Below are 23,717 nucleotides of genomic sequence, written 5' to 3'. Positions count from 1 at the left end.
AAAGGCAAGTCCATAAGGATAACAGCAGATTACTCAACATAAGCTTTCAAAGCCAGAAAGACTTAGAATAATGTATTACAAGTTCTGAAAGATAACAATGTCAACAAAGATTACCTTATCCAGAAAAGCCATCCATCTAAACTGATGGAGAAATAAGGGTGTTCCACAAGAAAACAGGCTAAAGGAATATATGACCATTAAATCAGCTCTACAGAATGTCCTTGAAAGGATACTTCATGCTGAAGAGAAAGAAAAGCAAAAACATATTATATAAACCAAACTCAATGGGCTGGAGAGATGGCTTAGCGGTTAAGCGCTTGCCTGTGAAGCCTAAGGACCCCGGTTCGAGGCTCGGTTCCCCAGGTCCCACGTTAGCCAGATGCACAAGGGGGCACACGCGTCTGGAGTTCGTTTGCAGAGGCTGGAAGCCCTGGCGCGCCCATTCTCTCTCTCTCCCTCTGTCTTTCTGTGTCTGTCGCTCTCAAATAAATAAATAAATAAATAATTTAAAAAAATAAATCAAACTCAAATAATAGTAAATAAAAGAGAGTAAAGTAAAAACAAGCATTGCAAAACAAGAAGAATGACAAGAATAAATGCACACCTTTCAATAGTAACTGAATATAAACAGGTTCAGTGTCTGAACCAAAAGACACAGGTTTACAGACTGGGTTACAAGGCAGGATCCTTCTATTTTTTGCCTCCAAGAAACTCACCATTCCATAAAAGATAGACACCATCTTAGGGTTAAAGGATAGAAAATAGTATTTTAAGAAAATGGGTCTAGACAACAAGCAGATGTTGCTATCCCAATACCTAACAGGATAGACTTCAAATCAACATTAGTAAAGATAAAGTCAGTTTATATTGATTAAAGGAATAATCAATCCAACAGGAGGTCATTACAATTCTCAACCTATGTGCACCAAACTTAAGGGCTCTCAATTTCATCAAACTGAGATTTAAGGTCACTGATAACAACAAGAACAATTGCAGTGGGTGACTTCAATACCCTACTCTCATTAATTGACAGTTCATCCCAGCAAAAAGTAAACAGAGAAGCATCTGGATTAAAATGAGCTCACACAGAAAAATTGGCCTAACAGATATCTACAGAACATTCCATCCAAATGCTGCAGAATACATTCTTTCCAGTAGCACATGAACATTCACTAAATATACTATATATTAGGACCTCACGCAAATCTTTGCAAAAAACAAGAAAACTGAAATAATTCCTTGCACTCTATCTGATCAAAATAGGATTAAACTACAAATCAACAGCAAGAAAAGGTATGGAGCATACACAAAACCATAGAAACTAAACAGTACACTACTAAATGATGAATGGGTCAATGAAGACATTAAGAAGGAAATCAAAAAATTCATAAAATCAAATGATAATGAGAACACAGCATACCAAACTTTTGGGCACAATGGAGGCAGTCTGAAGAGGGAATTTTATAGCTTTAAGTGCCTGCATTCATAAATAAGAAAGGTCACAAACGAACAATTGTACACCTTGACTTAATAAGACCTTGGACAAAGAAGAGCAAGGCCAACCAAAAAATCAGAAGAAAGGGAAAAAATGATATGGAGCAGAAATTAATAAAATAGAAACAAAAGAAAAAACCAATAAAATGAATCAGTGAAACAAAGAGTTGGATCTTTGAAAGGATAAACAAAATTGATTTCACTTAGCAAATCAGACCAAGAGAAAGAGATAAAGAACAGTATTTAATAAAATTAGACAACAGCTATCAAAAAAATTCAGAAAATTGTAAGGATATACTTTAAGAACACATACTCCACTAAATTTGAAATTCTGAAAGAAATAGATGATTTCCTTTATTTATATGACTTAACAAAATTAAGTCAAGATGTGATGAACCATCTAAACAGACTTATAACAAGCATGAAGATTCAGACTTATAAATTTTTTCCTAACTAAAGAAAGTCCAGGCCCAGATGGATTCCCTGGTGAATTTTACCAGACCTTCAAGGAGGAACTAACACTAATGCTTCTCATACTTTTCCACAAAATATAAAGGAAGGAATACTACCATACACCTCATGCAAAGCCAAAACTACCCTGATACCAAAAGCAGACAAAGACAGAACACAAAAAGAAAATTACCGACCAGTTGCCCTCACAAACATAGACACAAAAATTCTCAACAAAATATTGACAAACAGAATATAAGAATATACCAAAAAGATCATTCACCCCTACCAAGTAGGTTTTATCCCACAGATTCAGGGTTGGTTTAACATATGTAAACTCATAAATGTAATACAATATATTACTGACAGAAAGACAAAAATCACATGATCATATCAGTAGATGCAGAAAAGGCATTTGACAAAATACAATATCCCTTCATGGTATAAGTCTAAAGAAATGGGTAGTAGAAGGGTCATATCTCAACATAGTAAAGGGTATTTATAACAAACCTACAGTCTACATAATACTTAATGGGGAAAATCTTGAAGCTTTTCCACAAAATTCAGGAATAAGACAAGGTTGTCCTCTGTCTCTACTCTTATTTAATATAGCACTGGAAGACTTACCTATAGCAATGTGGCTAGAGGTACACATAAAAGGGTTACAAACTGGAAAGGAATGGATTAAACTGTCATTATTACAGATCATGATTTTATATGTAAAGGTCTCTAAAGACTCTACAAGCAAACAGTTAGAGCTGATAAACACTCTTAGCAACATAGCAGGATACACAATAAATACACAAAAATCAGTAGCCTTTCTATATACTAAGAACAAACATGCTGAGAATGAAATCAGGGAATCACTCCATTCACAATTGCCTCTCCAAAATAAAGTACCTTTGAATAAAGCTAACCGAGGAGGTGAAGGATCTCTACAATGAATACTGTAAAACACTGAAGAGAGAAATTGCAGAAGGCATTAGGAAACAGAAATACATCCCATGTTCTTAGATCGGAAGAATCAATATTGTTAAAATTTTAATCTTACCAAAAGCAATCTACACAATTAATGCAGTCCCCACCAAATTCCAATGGTGTTCTTCACAGAAATAGAAAGATAGCATAAAATTCATTTGGAAGGACAAAAGTCTTCAAATATCCAAGACAATTTTGACCAAGAAACATAAGGCTGGTAGTATCAGCACACCTGAAGTCAAGCAATATTACAGAGCCATCCTAACAAAAGCGGCATAGCAGTGGCACACAGACAGACACATAGATCAATGGAATAGAATAGAGGACCAGATAGATGTCCAGGCTGTTACAACCATCTAATTTTCAACAAAAGTGTGAAAAATATCTATTAGAGGAAATAACAATCTCTTTAACAAATGGTGCTGGGAAAACTGGATCTATATATAGAAGGATGAAAATAGATCCATATATCTCTCCATGCACAAGACTCAAGTCCAAATGGATCAAAGACCTTACTATCTGACCTAAAATCCTGAAAGAGCATTAGGAAAAAGTAGGGGGACCCCTTCAGCATACTGGCATATGCAATGACTTTCTAAATATCACCCCAGTTGCTCAGGAAAAAACAAAGGCCTATTCAACCACTAACACCACATGAAAAAGCTTTTGTACAGCAAAGGACACTGAGAATTGTGCAAAGAGGCAACCTACAGAATGGGAGAAAGTCTTTGCCAGCTATACATCTGACAGAGGATTAATATCTAGGTTATACAAAGAACTCTAAAAATGAGGTAATAAGAAATCAAACAACCCAATTATAAACTGGACTATGGAACTATATAGTGAGTTTTCTAAATAAGATAAAGATGTCATATGACCATCCTATAAATGTTCTACATCATTAGCAATCAGGGAAACACAAATTAAATCTACTTTGAGGTTCCATCTCACTCCTGACAGAATGGTTATCATTAGGAAAACAAACGGCAATAAATTCTGGTGAAAATCAGAAAAAGAGTAACCCTTCTACACTGCTGGTGGAAAAGTAACTGGTATAGCCATTTTGGAAATCATTATGGAGGTTCCTGAGATAATTAAAAATTGATTTACCATATGACCCAGCTGTAGTACTCCTATGCATATATCCTCATGATTCATCTCACTACCTTAGGGATGCTTGCACATCCATATTTGTTGCTGCTTTATTCACAGTATCTAGGAAATGAAACCAGCCTAGATGTCCCTTAACTGATGAGTGGATAATGAAGACGTGGTACATTTATACAATGGTATATTTGGTGGTATATAAAAATTAAATTATGAAATTCGTAGGGAATATGATGGATCTGGGAAGGATTATATTAATTGAGATAACCTAGGCTCATAAAGTCAAACATCACATGTTCTTTCTCATATGCAGACCCTAGCTACAAATACTTAGGCTTGTATGTGAGTTGGAGTAAAAATTGGTAGCATATGCCAGGAAGCTAGACAGGGGCTATAATGCAGGGAGGGGAGGGGAGTATGTAAGGGGATGCTATCATATTATGTAAGCAGGTGAACAGATTACTGGGGGTGGAAAGGCCTAAGTGAGGTAAGAGGAAAGAGATTGACGAAAGGAAGGTTGGGGAAAGATAAATCAAAATCTAGGAGGGTATGACTAAGCCATATGGAATCCTACTTTTTGGGACAATGGCACACCAAGAAGCCATGGATTGTTACTAGAAAAATTTCAGTGTCAGGGATGGGATACATTACAGTGAGTTGTTGACCATGGTCCCTGATGACTCCTAAACATTACAGGCCATTGCCAATGCACTTGGTTTCCCACCAGGAATAGGTGGTCAGACCCTGTTGCTGAAGGCTCCACTTGGTTTGGCTCAGCTTGAGAAATCAAGCTGCAGCGGTGCTGAAAAACCTTCTCCCTGCAGACCAGCTGACAGAAATCTGGAGAAAGCTATGTTTGCATGCAGCTCTATTGAGAGAAAAAATCATCAGTGGAGTTAAACAACAATGGACACTGCAAGATTTAAGTTTGGCCATTCAGGCCAAATGAACCAACAGGTGTAATATTGGCATGTCTACTATGAGGGAAACCAACAGCTCACTAATTGTACTGGAGATCTGCTCCATGGTAGGGAATACATGCCTGATACTGAAAACCTATGACAGAAAAGGTCACAACCCATAGGGGTGTAATGCCTGCTGGTGTCTGGCTAAATGCATATATTATGCTCACCAAACTGCCTAACAAGCACTTCTTTTTTAACATTTATTCCCATATATTAATGCTGTTCTCACTTTTGATTAGAGAAGCTTCACTTTTCACACGGTGACTCAAAAGGCACCTTAGTGCTGAGGAAAAGTGGTAAAACAGTGTTCAGTATTGAAACATCTTTATCTAACTTTCCAAGGCTCAGGGTCCATTGAGGAAGAGGTTGCAGAAAGAATGTATGAGCCAAAGGAAGGGTAGGACTCCTTACAATGCACTCTTCCAGACATGAATATCCATGACCTAAAAATGGCTGGCACTACTTACACAAGACCTTCATAATAGAAGGATAATATGATGACAAAATAGAAGACACACTAATTCAGAGGGGGAGGGGATGTAATGCACAGTGTATTTATGAAGGGTAAAGTGGGGATGAAGAGGGAATTATGGTTTATTGTCTATAATTATGGAAGTTGTCAATAAAAATGCGTAATATATGTTAAGACATTTTTGAGAATATTTTTGTTTTCTTACTTATAAAAGTTACTTATTTGCAAGAAGAGAGGGTGAGAAAGAGAGAGTGTGAATGAAAAAGAGAGGGAATGAGCAAGTAGAGGCTTGTTTCCACTGCAATTGAAGTTCAGATGTATGTACTGCCTTTTGCATCTTGTTTAGTTGAGTACCTGGAAAGTGAACCCAGCTAGGCCATCAAGCAATTCAGCTATCTTTCTAGCCCTATTAACATATTTTATTTGGGTGAAAATCCTATTCTAATGCAAGCAGAGAGAATCAACCAAAGTAAATAATGTATTTTTAAGTACTAAAGATTAAACCCTCAGCCTATCACATTCAAAGCATCTTCTTTGTGCTATATCCTCAGTCTTCTTTCTTAAAGTTAAATGTTACCAATAGTTCTGGGTTAAAATAAGCTAAAGGTTTTTGAGATCGCCTGTCACTTCAGCAGTGATTTTCCATTCAGAGATTTTCATGAGAAAGCTTAGAAGGAAAAGGCGCCCTTCCATTCAACACCATGCAGTCCAACATCTCACATCCCCATACAATCACCTCCAGGAACAGTTTCCACACTTAAAACGTTTGTGAAGCATAGTGAAAAAGGAAGAACGGCCTCTTTTTTTAAATTTTTATTTATGTATTTATTTATTTGAGAGCCACAGACACAGAGAGAAAGACAGATAGAGGGAGAGAGAGAGAGAATGGGCGCGCCAGGGCTTCCAGCCTCTGCAAACGAACTCCAGACGCGTGCTGGGGAACCGAGCCTCGAACTGGGGTCCTTAGGCTTCACAGGCAAGCACTTAACTGCTAAGCCATCTCTCCAGCCCAAGAACAGCCTCTTAAATGTTATCGTTAGACATGTAAATAGTGATTTACCAGTAGCAGACTGGAGATCTGTAGACAGATCTGGGTTTGAGATCTGAATTCAAAGAGTGAATGCTTTCATTAAACTCGAGTAAACAGTCATGGAGCACCATACCATTTGCTGAGCACTGATCTAAACGTTACAAGTTCAAAAAGATCAAATTGTTTTCCTGCACAAATCTTATAATTAACGGCAGACATATCAGCAAAACTGCAACATAAAGGAAATAAAAGTATAAAAGCACAAATATCAGGAAAATAAATCGCTTCCACCTTTGGGGAGAATCAGGTCGGGCTCGTGAGAAGAAGTAAGCAACTAAAATAAAGGTTAAGGAGGATTTCTTTGGGTGGACAAGTAGATAAGGTGGAAGGCATGGGCCAATGCAGTTCCAATTTTCACAAGGTAAACCATGCTCCAATGTCTTCACTTGTTATAAGTACAAATCAGCCAACTCAGTGCTTGATAGATCTCCACAATATTGAAAATATGAAAAGCATATACTATCATAGATCCACAGATAGTCATCGGGAGATTCAGATACATATTCATTCACGGGGTTTAAAAATTAAAGATGATCATCTTTAAGCTGCAAATTTTCACTTTCATTTTTACTTATTTATTTGACAGAGAAAGAGGGGGAGAGAGAGGAGGAGGGGTACAACAGGGCCTCCAGCCATCGCAAATGAATTCCAGACACATGCTCCCCATTGTGCATCTGGCTTACGTGGGTCCTGGGGAATCGCACCTGGGTTCTTTATCTTTGCAGGCAAATGTCTTAACCACCAAACCATCCGTCCAGCCCTGTAAGTTGCAAGTTTTATCTGGTTCTTTATCATATTAGCTAGGGTTTTTTGTTGTTGTTTTTTGGTTTCTTGAGGTGGGCTTTCACGCTAGCCAAGGCTGACATGGAATTCGCTATGCAGCCTCAGGGTGGCTGCACGCTCATGGCACGACTCCTACCTCTGCCTCCCAAGTGCTGGAATTAAAGGTGTATACCACCAGACCACCAGACCCCGCTCCAGTATGTCATTTTTTAAAAAACAAAACTTTTTGTTGTTTTTGTTTATTCTTATTTATTTGAGTGCAACAGAGGGAGAATGAAGCAGAGAGAGAGAGAAAGGCGAGAGAGAATGGGCGCGCCAGGGCCTCCAGCCACTGCAAACGAACTCCAGACGCGCGCGCCCCCTGTGCATCTGGCTAACGTGGGTCCTGGGGAAGCCTCGAACAGGGGTCCTTAGGCTTCACAGGCAAGCGCTTAACAGCTAAACCATCTCTCCAGCCCCAGTGTATCATTTTTAATTTAATTTATTTATTTATTTTTTTTTAGTTTGCATACAGAGATTTAGGAACCATTCTATACAATTTATGGTAGTAGTTTCTTGTTCCTACTTTCCCTCCTGCTCCTCTTCCCTTCTGTCAGGTGTGTTCTTTCCCCATGCCTCCTCCTACTCATCTCTTTATCTGTGCTATAAGTCACTATCCTACCTCTTATCGTGCCTTTCTCTTCTTTCAGTGTGGGTACATGTAGTGTTTGTGTGTGTGGTGGTGGTGCGTGTGTGTGTCTCTGTGTGTGTGTGTGTACATATGTATATATATATATATATACATACACTGTATGCATGTGGTGTTTGCAGAAGCATATACCTCATGCATACACAGAAGGAGGCCAGAATAGAATTTGGGGTGACCTGTTTTACTCTTCTGTGTCATTATTTTTTTTCTTCTTTTTTTGGAGATAGAGCCTCACTGAACCTGGAGCTGCAATTTTCTTTGTCAGAGTGGCTGACCAGCAAACCCCAGAGGTTCTCCTGTCTCTGCCCCTCTTGGGCCTTGGGTGACAGGCATGTGTGGCCATGCCCAGCTTTTCACATAGGTGCTGGGGATTGAACTCAGGTTATCGCGTTTGTGAGGCAAGCACTTTCACTCACTGAGCCACCTACCCAGCCCAGCTGGCGTACCTTTTCTTACGTTGTCTGTGCATAATCATCGTTCTTTCTATCAAAGACAGGGCACCATCCAGAGCAATCTGACTTTATGTCTCACAGAAAGGAGGAGGCTATGACTCACCACAGAGAAAAAGGAAGGCGATCCGTCTTTGTTTAAGTATGACCTTGGAATCATCTAAGAGCATAAATAATAGAACTGAGATCATCTTCCATGACTCCATTTGAGACCTCCTAGATTGGACTAAGATTCTCTCGGCCTGGGAGGGGAGGAAGGCAAGGGAAATGATAGTGATAGTGATGGGGGGGGGGGCGCATGGTGGTGCCAAGATCTGAAGCACCAACTTGGAAGGTCTCCTCAAAGAGGGGTAGAGTCAGTATTTGAGGAAGTCCTAGTCTCCAGTCCTACCACTACCACCCTTTCAGCCAGCTTGGCATGTTCAGAATATCCTAGGAGTTTTGCCTGACTATCCTCATCTTTGCCTTGCTCAAGTTTCTTGTTAGATGCTACAGAGCCAGCGAGCACTTCCACTGCTCCCTAAAAGCATGGAACCTTGGAAACCAAGAAGTTGAAGGGCAGTAAAAGGGAAAGAAAGGACTACTTTTGCTTAGGTGGGACAGGACAGGACTCGTTAGAAATCTCTATCTCACCCCTACTCTATGGTGGGGCAGTGATGAAACGTACTCTTCCAAGAATCTCTTCTCCTTCATTCCCTTTGAATGTCTTTGCCTGGAATAGTTGGGGAGTTTTGAAACACATTTGAGCTTCTTGGAAGTATTCTAAGGAAGAGGTTTCCATGTAATGGTTCCTTGTAAATAGGAATCTTTGGTCCTGATATCCTTCCTATGTCTTGGCCCCATGTGTTGTATGGATGTTTTAATTCTAAAGCTAGGCAGCTTGATTTTCTATAAGAACTTTAAACTTTTGTCTCAGAGTAGCTGTGGCTTTGAGTCTGAAAGCAATGTTAAGAAAAAAGAAAAAGAAAAAAAGAAGAAGTCTTTTACTCTGCCGAAGCTGTTGAAGCTTACAGATAAGAGAGGTTAAGACTGGCTGTCAGTAAAAAGTAAATAGTGAACAGATCACATGACTGGTCGCTTCTCCAGATAGGAGACAGCCTGGAGCTGGACTTCTGTACTTTTGTACTTTATGCAGACAAAAGCGTGTGGTAAAGGGCAGTTTGATGCTTCAGAGAAAAACTTAAGTGTAACTTCGATTTCCTGAAGCACTTTTCACCTTACTTTTTTTACCCCCCAACAATGGAACGGGCCTGTGTTTGACGGATAAAACCATGTCCAGCCCTGGGTAGTTCAAAACCATTCCGTGGGTCACACACAGGGACCAACAACCTCAGGTGGCTCCTGTCTGCTCTGTCGGCTGCCCGATGTCCTGTTCTAGATGTAACTCTTTGCTAACATGCATGTATTCATGGGCTATTACCCACTTTGTTTCCATTTTGTCGCCTCTAGGATGAGGTCCTTCATAGTGTTGGCTCTCCATCACGGGGTCCCCGTGTGCAGGAAACTGAAAATTGGGGGCAGCTGGGCAGCTACTGTTTGGTGGCCTCATCTCACTTTTCCAGGATGTGTTCTTATGGTCCCTGCCGGCGGCCAGTTTTCTGAATGTGTAGAGTGCACGTATGCGCTGCTCTTCCAGGTCCTGCCTTCTGCCGGAGTGGGCGGAGAGGAAGGAACTCCCGCAACTACCAATATTTTCCTCTAGGAGGAGCCTCGCCGCCCAGAAGAGAGTGACACGCACCAACTCTTAACTCCTGCGGGAGAAAGCTTCATTCCAGCTCCCAGGAATGAGTGGCCCGGCGGCGCTCGGCCTCTCCGCTGCGGGTCTCGAACCGGCCGCCCTGTCCTGCCGCTGCCCCTCGCCGGGGCGGCCTGCATCCTAGGCCCGGCGTGACCCTCGGCGAACGGCGGCCGCCTTCTCCCACCGCTCCCTCCCCTCCCATCCTCCCTTCCCGTCTCACCCCGCCCCCTCTCTCCTCCCCGGGCCTGACAGCCCGCGAGCTGCCAAGCCCGGCGCAGCCATGGGAAGAGGAGGCGGTCTAGCGAGCGGCGGCGGCTGCAGCCACGGCTGCTGAGCCCGGGCGACGGCGGGACCCCGGGCTGGGCCACGCGGGCCGCAGGCCCCGCGCCACCGGCCCCGGGCGGACGCGAACCCGCGCGCTAACCGCGGAGGCGGCGAACCTCGGAGGTACTGGACAGGGGAGTCCCGCGCTCCTCTCCCTCTTTCTCTCCTCTCTCTCTCTCCCTTTCTCGCTCCCTCTCTCTTTTTGTGCGAGGGGGAGCTGAGAGTAGACCGAGGGATATCAGCTGTTTATGAAAACGAGGAGGATCTGTTTTTATGTATTTGCTTCAGGTTTTGTTTTTCAGATGACTTTGGGGTGGGCTGCGCTCCCCTTCCCAAAAGTTGTTTTCTGCTGATGGTGTAACCCGACCCATGCCTTGGACGAGTGTGTGTGTGTGTGTGTGTGTGTGTGTGTGTGTGTGTCAGAGAGAGAGAGAGAGAGAGAGAGAGAGAGAGAGAGAGAGAGAGAGAGAGAGAGACAGAGAGAAGGAAAGTTGCCATGCTGCTGTGCGGGTGTGAGAGGCTGGAAGTTGATGGAGGAGGCACGGAATTAGGGGAAAGACCGAACCATCCCAAGCTGGAGTCTCTGCTCAGACCTGGGTGTCCAGCCCGAGGGATTTCCTCCTAAGACAGTTTGTTTAAAAGTCTTCAAAAGTTCTGTGTGTTTCTGTGTGACATCATCAGCCTGCCCTGCCGGGGGCTGGGGTAGCAGTGTCCAGGCTGCCGCTGCCGCGCAGAGCGCCCCTTTGCACGTTCGCGCTGGCCAGGGCAGAGCTGGGGTCAGGAGTCACAGTCACCAGTCTCCGTGAGCCGGGGTGGGAGGACACTGTGGCAAGCCAAGCTGGCCCAGCTCTGGATACACTGGAGGTTATGAAATCAGCCAGGCTCGACGTTTTGACAGAACTGCTGAGCCCCGACGGCTGCGCGGGCGAGTGGGTAGCGCGCGTCCGGAGGGGCGCTGGCTGCGCGCGGTGGCGGCACGTGAAGGTGCGTGGGGAGTCTACTTTGGGACAAGGGCTTTTTTTATATTTAGCAGCGGGGGTGGGGGCACCTGTTGGGACTGGTCTGTGAGGTTTCGTGGTCTGTCGTGGATGTGTGTGACGGAGGGGTGGGAGTGCATGTGTGCTCGGTATGCCTGTGGCTTTCCTGAACCTGTGCGGGTGTGAAGGAGGGAAGCCCTGCCTGCCAGTTTGTGCCACCAAGAAACCTTGAAAGGGACAGGGCAAAGTATTGGGATCCCAGAAGAGTGGGAAGTCACAGGATTTCCAGCGTAAGATTAAGTCTCAACGCCTTTAAAATAACCAAGCTGGGGCTGGAGAGATGGTTCAGTGGTTAAGGCACTTGCCTGCAAAGTCTGATGAGCAGGCTGTTTCCCCAGGACCCACGTAAAGCCAGAGGCGCAAAGTGGCACTTGTGTCTGGAGTTCGTTTATAGTGGCTGGAGGCCCTGGCACCCCCTTTCTCTCTCTCTTCTATCTCTCTCTATTTGCAAATAAATAAATTAGAAAAAAAAATAATCAAGCCGGTAGCTTTGGAGGGTCTGAGGGCTGGAATGGGAACTTCTGGGTTCTTGGAAGAGTTGTGTGGGGGAGAGAGCCTTTGAAGGTTCTAGGAGACGGGTGTGTGGGAGCGTACTCAACTGTGGAGATGGGTAGGTTGGTTGTAACTGTGAAACTGGAGCCCTGCTGCTCTCGTCCAGGGTCTGCGACCCTTCAGTTCCCTGGGGAGTGTTGGAGATATTACTTACTTCTTCCCAACGGCTTGGATGTGTGTTAGCAACTGGTGTTCTAGGCTTGTTTCCACCTGGACCACGCTGGATCACCTGGAGGTGAGGGTTACTGAAATATTTGCAGACATTAAAATGCTAGGAAGAAATAAAATAAATGCTTTAGTGAACACAGGATTATTACTATTATTACTATTATTTTGCTCTGATTGGGAGTTATCTTTCCACCGAGGAGAAGCAAAGCTCTGCATTCTGGGATTTGATGTCAAGGAGTCTCCACTTAATCAGTTTTCCCTCAGATAGACCTTTGGATGCAGTAGACATGTGTTTTATCCCCCAAGACCCTCGGCAAACATTTGTAGCTAAAAATACTTGTTCTAGCCCTTCATCTCCTTTGTCCACCCTTATACATATTTGGCTTCCTATTAGTCCAGAAAAGTTGGTGAGTCAACATTTAGCTACTTTTTTTTTTAGAGTAAAATATATCATAGTGAAATTATAGTTTTGGTCTCTTGAGTACCATGGAAAGCCAACACTTAATGGGAAAGGAGTGAATGAAAGTCTATAAATGCAATGACAAAGTGACAACATTTGTGCTGAGTATGACTTTGCCTTCCAAATATTTGTTGTAATCAGGGCTTGGGGCTGTGTTTCAATTATTAATATTTTTAACTTTATTATTTTCTTATTTGAGAGAGAGAGAGAGGAGAGAACGATGGGGAGAGAGAGAAAATGAGAATGGGCATACCGGGGCCTCTAGGTACTGAAACAAATTTCAGAATCATGCGCCACCTTGTGCTTTATGTGGGTACTGGGGAATAGATCCTAGGTCCTTTGGCTTTGCAGGCAGCCTTAACCAGTAAGCCATCTCTCCAGCCCTGATTATTAGTTTTTCAACAACGGAACACACTTCACAGACCACTTTAAAATGGTCACTGCAGGTCTTGTCTATGCTATCTCTGTCACTTCTGTTAACACATGCTTACAGGGTTTGCTAACTTATGGGGTTACTATGTGGAGTATCTAGTTATCTTAGGACATAATATTTTATAGCTAAAGATAATAACTGAAGCCACGGTTTCAGCCTGCTTCTGCTAAATGCATGAAGCACCCCAGTGTGGAAATAAGCCTTGAAGTCAATCCATTTTGATCAGCCTGTTTGGCTATCTGTCCGTAAGCATTGATAATGTTAAAATGAACCGGAGGGATAAAATAAGAATTTGGGATAACCAATTGTTTAGCTTAGAAAAAGGCATGGGCTAGGTTTGTAAAATCTGCTAGCTTACAGGTGAAGCTTCTTTGGTCACTGCACTGGTGAATGTCACAGTTTTGGTGGGTAGATTTGCTTTCAAAGAATCATGTCACTAATGAAGATACTTCTATTTCTTGGAATGTGTCGGTACAAACCATCCCTTTCTCCTTTGAAAAAAAATAGATTGTGTGAAGTATAGAGCACTCACCTAGTTCTATACTGGGTTCTTGATTTTTAGTACAAGGCCCTGTGTTTGAAGCCCAGCACGTAAAGATAGGAAAGAAAGAAGGGAGTTAAAAAGGGGGAGGGAGATGGAGGAAAATCAACCCTATAATTTCTGTGGTAATACTTTAAATAATAGGAACATTCAGATTAGCCAGTCAGATTTGAATCTTGAGTTGATGCAAATTGAAGTTTGATGAGATTGGAGTCATCTTCTCAACTACTTGTGTAAACACAACAGTATAGGATGTTCTTTGTAGAAAGTGATTTTTTTTTTTCCATATTGAAATCACTATAATGGAAATAATATGCCCAGTAAAATGGTTGCTTAGGTTCATCGCTGATTTAAAAGGTAACTTTTTTATCTGGTGCATGTACCTCTACTTTAATATCTGAGAAAATGGGCTGTCACTTCTTGGAAATAGTAAGTTGAAATCTCACTTTCTCATTGGTCAGTCAATTGTAGGCAAGATTCATTTGCAGAAAGCTTTGTCTTGAACCAAATCCACATTTTTAACCACTCATTTGCACACCCTTCAGTTGAATCTAATCTTTTTTTCCTTTTGAGTTATACCTTTGAAAATAGCATGTACCTTGTTCCTAACTTCTTCTCCCTTACCCACATCTCTACCATGAGCATTATGTTTTGGGTCTTACATTCTTGCTCTAATGCATAGTTCCTAAAACATAGATTTGGAATTCTTGACTCTGGACATTTTTTTTAATCTATTAAGACAGTTTAATAATACTGAGGAGATTTTTTTTTTATCATCACATTATACCACTCATTAAATCAAAACCTGTAAAGAAGATAACAGGTTGTTCTTTTCAGAGTATAATTCATTCATAAACAAAATAATGTAGTTTCTTCTTAAATTTTTAAATATATGAGAACTACAGCAATATTCAGATAAAATGTATATTCAATATTCAGATAAAATGCCATGCAGACGCTCTCTGATTTATACCCATCATGAAATATCAACCAAGAAACTAGATGTAGAGCTTCCTGAAGCTAAGTAAGTAGAAGAGCAGGCTGTGTACAGGTACTGACTATGATGTACTCTTTTCACGGACCTGATTGTGTCTGCTTTCATGAGCATGAGTCATTCCTAGCAATCAAGCATTTATTGAAGGTTTGTTCTGCCCAAGTCCCTGAGAGCGTGCCATCTGGCCCCAAATGAGGTGAAAGAACAGTGGACAAAAATGCTTCCTTGGGCAACTAGGATTTGTGATGTACTTTCAGGATATGACTAAATCACCAACCTGTCCCCCCCAGCCCCCGGAGATAAATGGCTTGTTAATGTCAGATGGAAATCTATAGTGCTCTCTACCATTAAAACATATGTCTAGCATCAGTATAAAATTAGGCCCCCACGTCCTATAGTGTGTTCAGCCAGGACATAAACAAATATCCTCCCATTCCTGATTTATCAAGTCTAAGCCACCGTGATGACAGGAAGGGAAGCTGGCTTATATGTACTGTGGGTGCAGCTCAAATGCAAGCCCTTTGGGGTCCATTGACTGGATCTTTACCACCTACATCCTAATTAGGCCTTCTGGGACTTACCTTTCTCCTCTTTGAAATTTATAATGCTCACCTTCCAGGGCTGAGGGAGTTCCACAAGCTCTACAGCATCTATGTCTTGTGAGTTGTGAATTAGACACCTAGGTATCACGTTAGGCTTCTGTCATGTATCTCTATGGATCTTCCTAACTAAATTATGAGTTCTTCCTGCTACCTGCTCAGAATTGGACATGAAAGGATCTTTCAATAAGAAACATTTGTGGTAGATAATGATGATCTTCTGAGAAAGAGAGTGCTAGCGTGTGCGTGTGTGTGTGTGTGTGGTGTGTATGAGAGATAGAGAAAGAGAGAGACAGAGACAGAGAGACAGAGAGAAAAAAGAAAGACACACACCAACTTATCTACAATATAAAGTGATATTGGAGTCTGTTAGCTGCCCCTAGTTCATAGACAGACATTTATATCTTTTATTTATTCTGTTCTAATATAAAGGGATAAGGAAATAATCATTAACAAAGTATTTTTAAAGGTTCAACTGTTTACTTACTATTCTTTGCCCATTTTCCTCTTCCCAAATCACAACAAATGCATTGACAAGTGCTCAGACTGCAATTTCTAAGCTAAAGATCTACGTTGATATAGGAAACATATGCTAGTTTAATGTTATATGAAATAATGCTAAACTATATTTTCAGAAAGCCAAGTTCTGTCTAAGCTCTGCTTCTAAAGGACTTTGTGACTATATTTCTTACATGTTATAAACAAACAAACTCAAAATGGAGTAAATGGGATTTCCCCTTAGGAATCTGTTTAATTTAATTATGATGTTTCTCTTTTCTCTCAACCTCTTGACACTGCTTGAACCTCTCTGGAAACAATCACTTCATTCATTTTTTGTTTCATGGTCTGCTTTTTGCTTATGTAGCTTTCCTGATAGGCTTTAGGTTCCTTAAAAGCAAAAGATAAATTTTACTCCTTTATATTTTTCCCATCTTTACTTAATTAGTAGAATGAATTTGGAATGAACTGGATAGTTGAACTACATCATTTATATAATATACAATTATTTTGAGCCCCCAAAGGGAAAAAATGTACTTATTTTAGTCTCTTATCATAGAGTTCTAATCAATTAAATCAATTGTTGCATGCTATGACCACTGTGCTTCTGTATTTCATTCTAAAACAATATAAATCATGATCTGATGTGAGAATCACTGAAGATGTCTATTCTGTTGTTGGTTTTTGCTTTGAGTTAAGGAAAATGGAAGGTTGTTATTTAATCTTATTGTCTTTCTTCCCTGTGTCTCCTTGCCTTTCTTTTTTTGTTGTTGTTTTGTTTTTGTTTTTTCGAGGTAGGGTCTCACTGTAGCTCAGGGCTGACCTGGGATTCACTATGGGGTCACAGGGTGGCATTGAACTCATGGTGATCCTCCTACCTCTGCCTCCCAAGTGCTGAAATTAAAGGCATGCACCACCATGCCCAGCCACTTTGCCTTTTAATATAGGTTATTGGAGCCTTGGGTTAGAAACCAATTTTACTTAGGAATGACTCAAAAAGGCAGTGATTTTGTCAAAAATTGCTGGGCTGTAAGATTTTTAATTATTGTCTAAGCTTATCTTCAAACTGTTCTGAAATCAGAAAATAATTTCTCTTAGAGAGTTCTTAAATCTCCCAGATGTGCTCACTGCTTTGATTAGCACTGTTTACTTTTGCTGTTGAACGTATTTCAGACCATTTTCTTTAGACTAATATTATCCTGATGCCAGTGAATTATGCTACTGAGACTGCGAATTTGTTGCAAATAAACCAGCCCATCTATGTGTGGTTGGGCTTCAAGTAAAAGGTTCCCTAGGAACGAAGCTCTTTTCATAAGAACTCAACACAGGTGGGAGAGAATTCCCTGAGGGGCACTTATTGGCAATGAAACATACAAAGATTTTGCAAATTAAACAGGCACTTTCACATACCTTTCTATAGTAGGTAACCAGCAGTGCCACATACTTGAAATAATACCTCCTTGATTACCTCACTATTTTCTGAAATAAAATGTTTAAAGTAGCATTTATTTATTTATTTATGTATTTATTTATTTATTTATTTATCTATGAGAGAGAGAGAGAGAGGGAGGGAGAGGGAGAGAGAGGAAGAGTGAAGAGGCAGAGAGAATGGTCACAACAGGGCCTCTAGCCACTGCAGATGAACTACAGACACATACACCACCTTTGATCATCTGGCTTACATGGGTCCTGGGGAATTGAACCTGGAACCATTAAGCTTCACAGGCAAGCACCTTAACTGCAAAGCCATATCTCCCACCCTAAAGTAGTCTTTACTTTAAAAAACAAACAAACAAACAAAGACATCCTTTTTCTCCTTTAATGTAAAGTAGATATATAATATTCATTGGTCAAAATAAATCTTAGTATTTTGCTTCAAAATAAAGAATTTTATCCATGTTGAGTTGTCATTATAAGGAGAAATAAAGCATGACATCATCTAGCAGAGTCCTTAGTTGTTCTTTCCCAGGTCTAATGACAAGTGTGATGTGTGGTGTGTAGGTCCATCTGGACTTTGGTGGTGACTAATGAGAAACTCATAATTCCCGTTTTGTTTGCTATTGGTCAGAAAGCAGCCTTTTTGTTCAGTCAGCAAGATGGTCTGGGATCCATATTCATCAAATAAGTGGCTTCTCTGGACACTTTCAGGCCTATGTGATTGTTATCTCATTTTGGAAAAACACAGTGAAAATAATCTGGCAAAGGATATATGAATGATAAATTGTGAAAAGAATGTTGAAAATAAAACTTTTGCAGTGTCTTATTACCATAAGGATAGAAGAAAGTACTGATGTCTTAGACAAGGTGATGATGGATGAAGAAAAGACATTGTATTTATTTGTACCAAATCACAAAGATTAAAGCAGAAATCACAAGAATGGCATATTTCATATTATTAGTGTAGTGTCTTCCTTCCCTTAGAGACATTTGCAAAATGATGTCTTGCTTGTCATAGGTGTTTGATAATGACTGTACTTATATCCTTAGTAGAAGGAAAAAATACTGAGGAATTGAAGGATTAACAAGAGACTTGGGAAAGTTTGGGGGTAAAGGGATGTAGATAAAGAAAGTGGCTAGGATCAAAGATTATAAAACACAGTTGTATTCATTCCTTAGATGAGGGGTGGCATTGATAATGGATGACCATCATCCTAAGATGAATCCAATTTACATCCTTTGAAACACATACTTGTTGAAACAATATGGGGATATGTTCTATATTTTTACAGACGTCCCATTAGAACTTTGGAGATGTCTCTACTTTGCTGGGTCTTGGTACACTCCTCATCATAGCCATGGAGTTTTAGTTCTCTTTAGTTTTGTAAGGTTGAACATTTGTGTGAGAATTATAGCTTCTAAAAAATTCTTTGAGAAGTTCTTGGGAAAAGATGCTAAGTAAATAAGTCCCTCTCCCACAGGATGTTAGTTTGGCCAAGCTAGTGGTATTTTTGGTATCACTGTGAAAAATCAAAGTCAGAGCATGAATATTGAGCCATTAATGGGTTCTTAGGAGTGTGGTAGACACTGGGAAATATACAAGTAGTATAGGATGTTACTCTCAAACTTTGAATCCAGTATTTAAGCTGGAAATATAATACTATTGATATATTTGCTGTTATTATGGAACGGTTAATGACTATGAATTTAATTTAAAAGTTTTGTTATATAACCATAAATGCCATATTATTTTAAAAGGAAGTTTGTTTTAAAAGGAAGGTTTGGGTTAATGGATTTCAGGCAGGTTCTTAATGGGCAAAGTACTTCTTGAGCCAGGTCATATAATACAGTAATTTATTTTTAAATGTACAAAACTCTGAAGATGTTTTACACCAGGAGGATAGGAACTGAGGACCAGGAAGTATAAGTGGAGCTCCCTGGGCTTACTAGATGAGTATGCAAGGTTTACCAGACTGGATTTGTTACTTAGTTGAAGTTATTTCCATAGTTATGGGTGTTGTAGGCCTATCACTTGAGTTGGGTGTTGGGGAGGCCATCTTGTGTGCAGAACTTGGAGGTGGCGGCTACAGTATACTGTTTCTGCATAGTTATGCTTCCCAAACATTGCATAAATTGAAAACTTCTTCCTTTAATAATAATACTCTATTAAAGATGCCAACACCAGGACTTCATTAAAGAATGTGATCACCAATAGGCCTTACAAAGGAAGAGTTAGTCTGAGAAGCCTTCCTACCCTTCCCCATCTCTACCCCTGGCTGACACTGACACCAGACCATCAGGTTCCTTTGACCTTAAGGTACCCACCAGTGACTTTCATTCAATGCTCTGACTCTGCCAGAAAATGTATAGCGCATTTGGAAATACAGTTGTAAAAACTGGAAAGAGCTCTTGGATTTCATTATCCACAATCAGGGAGGATAAATTTCTATGAGGCTAGGAACATTTCTCTACAATAAAGAATTAGACTTTTCACTACCGCCAGACCTCTGTGACAATTCTGAAACTAACAGCATCACTTTATAGTCGAGGAAGCAAATAGGAGTCCCTAAGAAGTGACAAGGCTATATTTTAGTAGGGGCAGTGACAGGTTTATAACTCAATTCCACCTTCCTTTCTGCTCGGCTAATTTTGCTTCATCATATTAGCTCCTTCAGAGTAGCTTTTTAAAACTCTGTGTGTTTTATATTGTTAATAATACAATGCCACAGCTAATATAAAAACTACCTTAATTTTACCTGACAGTTCTTGTCTGTGGGTGATGGGGCTGTGTATGAAGATTACCACCTTACTGGCAGACTTCCTAGATAGGGAATGTGCATTTGTATGCCTTTTGCTCTCTTTCCCTAATTAGTCATGGGGATTCTACCATAATGACTATCTAATTCTAATAAACTCCCCAAAAGAAGCCTCATCTGTAAGCATCATACTTTGATCAAGTTTCTATCTTTTCACTATCTCACAATAGGAATTAAATTTCAACACATAAAACCTCAGCAGAAACATTCAATCTATTGGAAACGTGGTGTTTATTTGTGTCAGTCATATGCAAGGGTAGTAGTTCGGTTAACTATCCAAGAGAATGGGCAGTGAATTGAGACATCTAATATACCTGACCAACAGTTCTTTCCACTGAGAATACATATAGTTTCACCATAGATTTGGGTTAGCAGCTGCTTATAATGTGTCAACCACTGTGAAAACCTAAAGATAGTTTGCTTTTCTGGAAAAGGCTTTGAAGTAACAGAAATTTTGCTTTTACAAATGGATTTTTTTTTTCCTCTTTGAAACTCTCAGCCAGATAAACTCCCTGCTTCCTAAGCTTACTCTGCAGGATGGGGGAGGTAATTCTCACTTCATTCGCTGTCACAGCTTAAATGAGTGGAAACAGTGCCGGGAACATGTTGGAAACAGTAGAGAGGTGGGGGGAGAGAAGAGGCTTCCTGCAGTGAGAGGCTCTGAGAGTGACAACTTAGAGCCATACATCGTACATCTAAAAGAATCATGTGATGCTAATTACTACATTTATTTATTTATTCATTTTTACTTTTCCCAGATAACTGTATTAGAGCTCTAATGAGTCCCTGAAGTACTCATTTGGTTTCAACTATTGAAATTTATCTCCTTCAAAAAGTACAGTTGGTCAGAGTTTCTTATGACTTCTCTGTCACTGTGCCTAGACAGTTTATGTTTAGCAAAAGTACAGAGTAATATATCCAACATGACAATTGATGGCTGAAAAGATTGGATTTCAAAATCAATACTTGAAATCACTTCTGATGCAGGTGTTTCTCAGGGAAATTTCTCTCTGCCAGTGATGGGAGACCCTTCTTAGGCAAAGAAATATTTTTACAAAGTGAATGAATAAAAGTTGGCATGTGGAGGGAGGCGTGGTTTTGGTAAACCTCTTTCTGGGTAAAGAATAGCCTAAGGTATAAGAACCTGGAGGACTCCATACAAAGAAACTTCACCATGTTTTAATCTTTGACTTAGAAATATTTAGACATAGGAACATGGGTGTATAATTTTCCATTATAGGAGTAATGTAAAATTGTTTATTCATTGAAGGGTAGTTTTCTTAAAAGGTAAATTTAGGGGCTGGAGAGATGGCTTAGCGGTTAAGCGCTTGCCTGTGAAGCCTAAGGACCCCAGTTCAAGGCTCGGTTCCCCAGGTCCCACGTTAGCCAGATGCACAAGGGGGCGCATGTGTCTGGAGTTCGTTTGCAGAGGCTGGAAGCCCTGGCGCGCCCATTCTCTCTCTCTCCCTCTATCTGTCTTTCTCTCTGTGTCTGTCGCTCTCAAATAAATAAATAAATAAATTTTAAAAAAAAAAGGTAAATTTATAGGCTGGAGAGATGGCTTAGTGGTTAAGTTGCTTGCCTGTGAAGACTAAGAACCTAGGTTTGACTCCCCAGAACCCATGTAAGCCAGACACACAAGGTAGCACATGTGCCTGGAGTTTGCCTCAGTGGCTGGAGGCCCTGGCACAGCCACTCTGTCTTGCTCTCTAATAAATAATTGTGTTTCTTTTTTAAAAGATAAAGTCATGACTGTTCGACTGTTCTACAGCTATAAAGTGAATGTGTATAAAATAATACAGATATTAAGTGATGAGGAAAATAAACCATTGCAAAGTAAAGAAATATTTAAATGAACTTGCTAAACAGGTTTTCCCATTCCATTGGATAAAACTGGCTTTCATTTTAGTGGAAAAATATATTCAGGCTCATTTTTATATGTAGACTTATAACACCTCACAACTGTAAAATAGCTTATTCAAAGATAAAGTCTTAGGCCCCCTGTAAGACCACATATGTCCCACATACTTGCTTTACTTTAAAGTTTTGATGATAGGACATTCTAAGTGCATAGAAAGTAAAAAGAACAGTATTCTGAGTTTCTAGGTACTAATTGCTCAGCTTCAATAGTTTTATTAATATTCCGAGAATCTTCTTTTGTCTTTACACTCTGCTCCTGAATATTTTAGATCAAACTCCTAAACATCCTGTCTTTTCATAAAGTATGAATGCTTCAGTATGAATCTTCAACAAGGAAGCTGCTGATTTTTACTCACATTTTGTGGGTATAGCAATAATTCTGTAGGAGGTAATGTTCTTTTCAAACCTCCCTTTGGTTTGGCTTATAAAAGATGTACAAATTATCATGAAAGGATTCCAAAAAAAATAACAAGGTATCTGTAGACCTTTATAAAACTAGATATCTTTTTATACAGGTGGACTTTCACCTTCTGAGAAAGGGCTTCTCTGACCCTAACTAGAGTAACAATTTGGCTGTGATATATGACCTTGTTTTGTTTTCTTTTAACATAATTTAACACTAACATTATCTTATTTATTAATTTGTTTCCTTAGGATTTTTGTCCATCTCTACAGCAAAAATGAAAAACATCTTTCTGTCCTTTTTACTATATATATTCTAGAAAATACTCAGGAAGTTTTAGCCAAATGAATGAATGAATAAATGAATGAATGCATTTCAGTCATTAATATAAGGAATTGCTGATATTCTTCCCAATTTTTATTTCCATTCCATGTGTCCAAAAATGTGTGGCTTTCATGTGTCAGTTCCTCATGTGTTTGTAAGATTTTTTTTTTCATGGAATAAAGAATCATTTTCAGTAACCAAAGATAATTCAGTACTATAAAATCTCCTTATAAGTGGCCTTGAATTTTTATATTCAGTAGTTACTTGACTGTGACTATGCAAAACTGGTGGTGGGAGTGATATCCTAGTTTGTGTTTCTTCCAGAAGGAGACCGTGAGACAAGAATTCAAGTAAAAGGAGCTCTTCTGGGAAAGTGAAGCAAGGAAGGAAAGAAGCCAGCAAAGCAGACCTTATGAACAAGTTTTCACCATTGGAAAGCCACGTTTAATCTTTTTGGAGAGATTTTGGGAGCTGGGCAAAGCAACTATGTCTGAGTCCTGTTGCTCAGGTTGCAAGAGTTTGTGTATTTACCCACTGTAGCAGTCAGCCTCAAGTTGTTGGAATGAACTTTCAAAACAGGCACAGTTTATGGGAGGAATGACATTTATTTGAAGCTTACAGATTTAGGGGAAGTTTCATAATGGCAGAAGAAGCTGGGCCCCCTTTCCCAGGTGAACACTGAGAAAAAAAGCCACCACCAGAAGCAAGTGAGCACACTTCAGGAATCCCATAAGGACACAGCTCAGGCACTCTGTGTATCTTTGGCAGGAATTCAGATTTGCCCCCAGTGACACTTCCTCTAGCCAGGCAGCTGGAAATCCAAGAAGCTTTAATAAAACTCCTAAATCAATTGTGGGGCATCCACACCCATCAGCTTCCCATCAGTCTTTAATTCCTGATTAGTGCTAGGAGGGCAAAGCAATTTCTCAATGCTAGAGAGAAGTGTCAGGCAAAGACACATGTGTACTTCCAATTAGAAAGTAGCCAGTGTGAAGTG

The 23,717-nt window shown here is 40.3% G+C and overlaps 1 protein-coding gene across 1 annotated transcript in view; it reads left to right on the top strand.

The window, feature by feature from the left end:
- The first annotated feature begins 10,639 nt into the window (after positions 1-10,639).
- Ghr (growth hormone receptor) overlaps positions 10,640-23,717 on the top strand; it is a 272,896-nt gene continuing 259,818 nt past the window's right edge. Inside the window, exon 1 of the mRNA XM_045132800.1 lies at positions 10,640-10,661. The gene's annotated coding sequence lies outside the window, so the exon portion shown is untranslated. The remainder of the gene's footprint in view (positions 10,662-23,717) is intronic.

Source organism: Jaculus jaculus, chromosome 13 (genome assembly GCF_020740685.1).
Source record: "Jaculus jaculus isolate mJacJac1 chromosome 13, mJacJac1.mat.Y.cur, whole genome shotgun sequence".
NCBI classification, from domain to species: Eukaryota; Metazoa; Chordata; class Mammalia; order Rodentia; family Dipodidae; genus Jaculus; species Jaculus jaculus.
The sequence above is the reverse complement of the archived record's forward strand: the minus strand, read 5'-3'. Positions and strand labels throughout refer to the sequence as shown.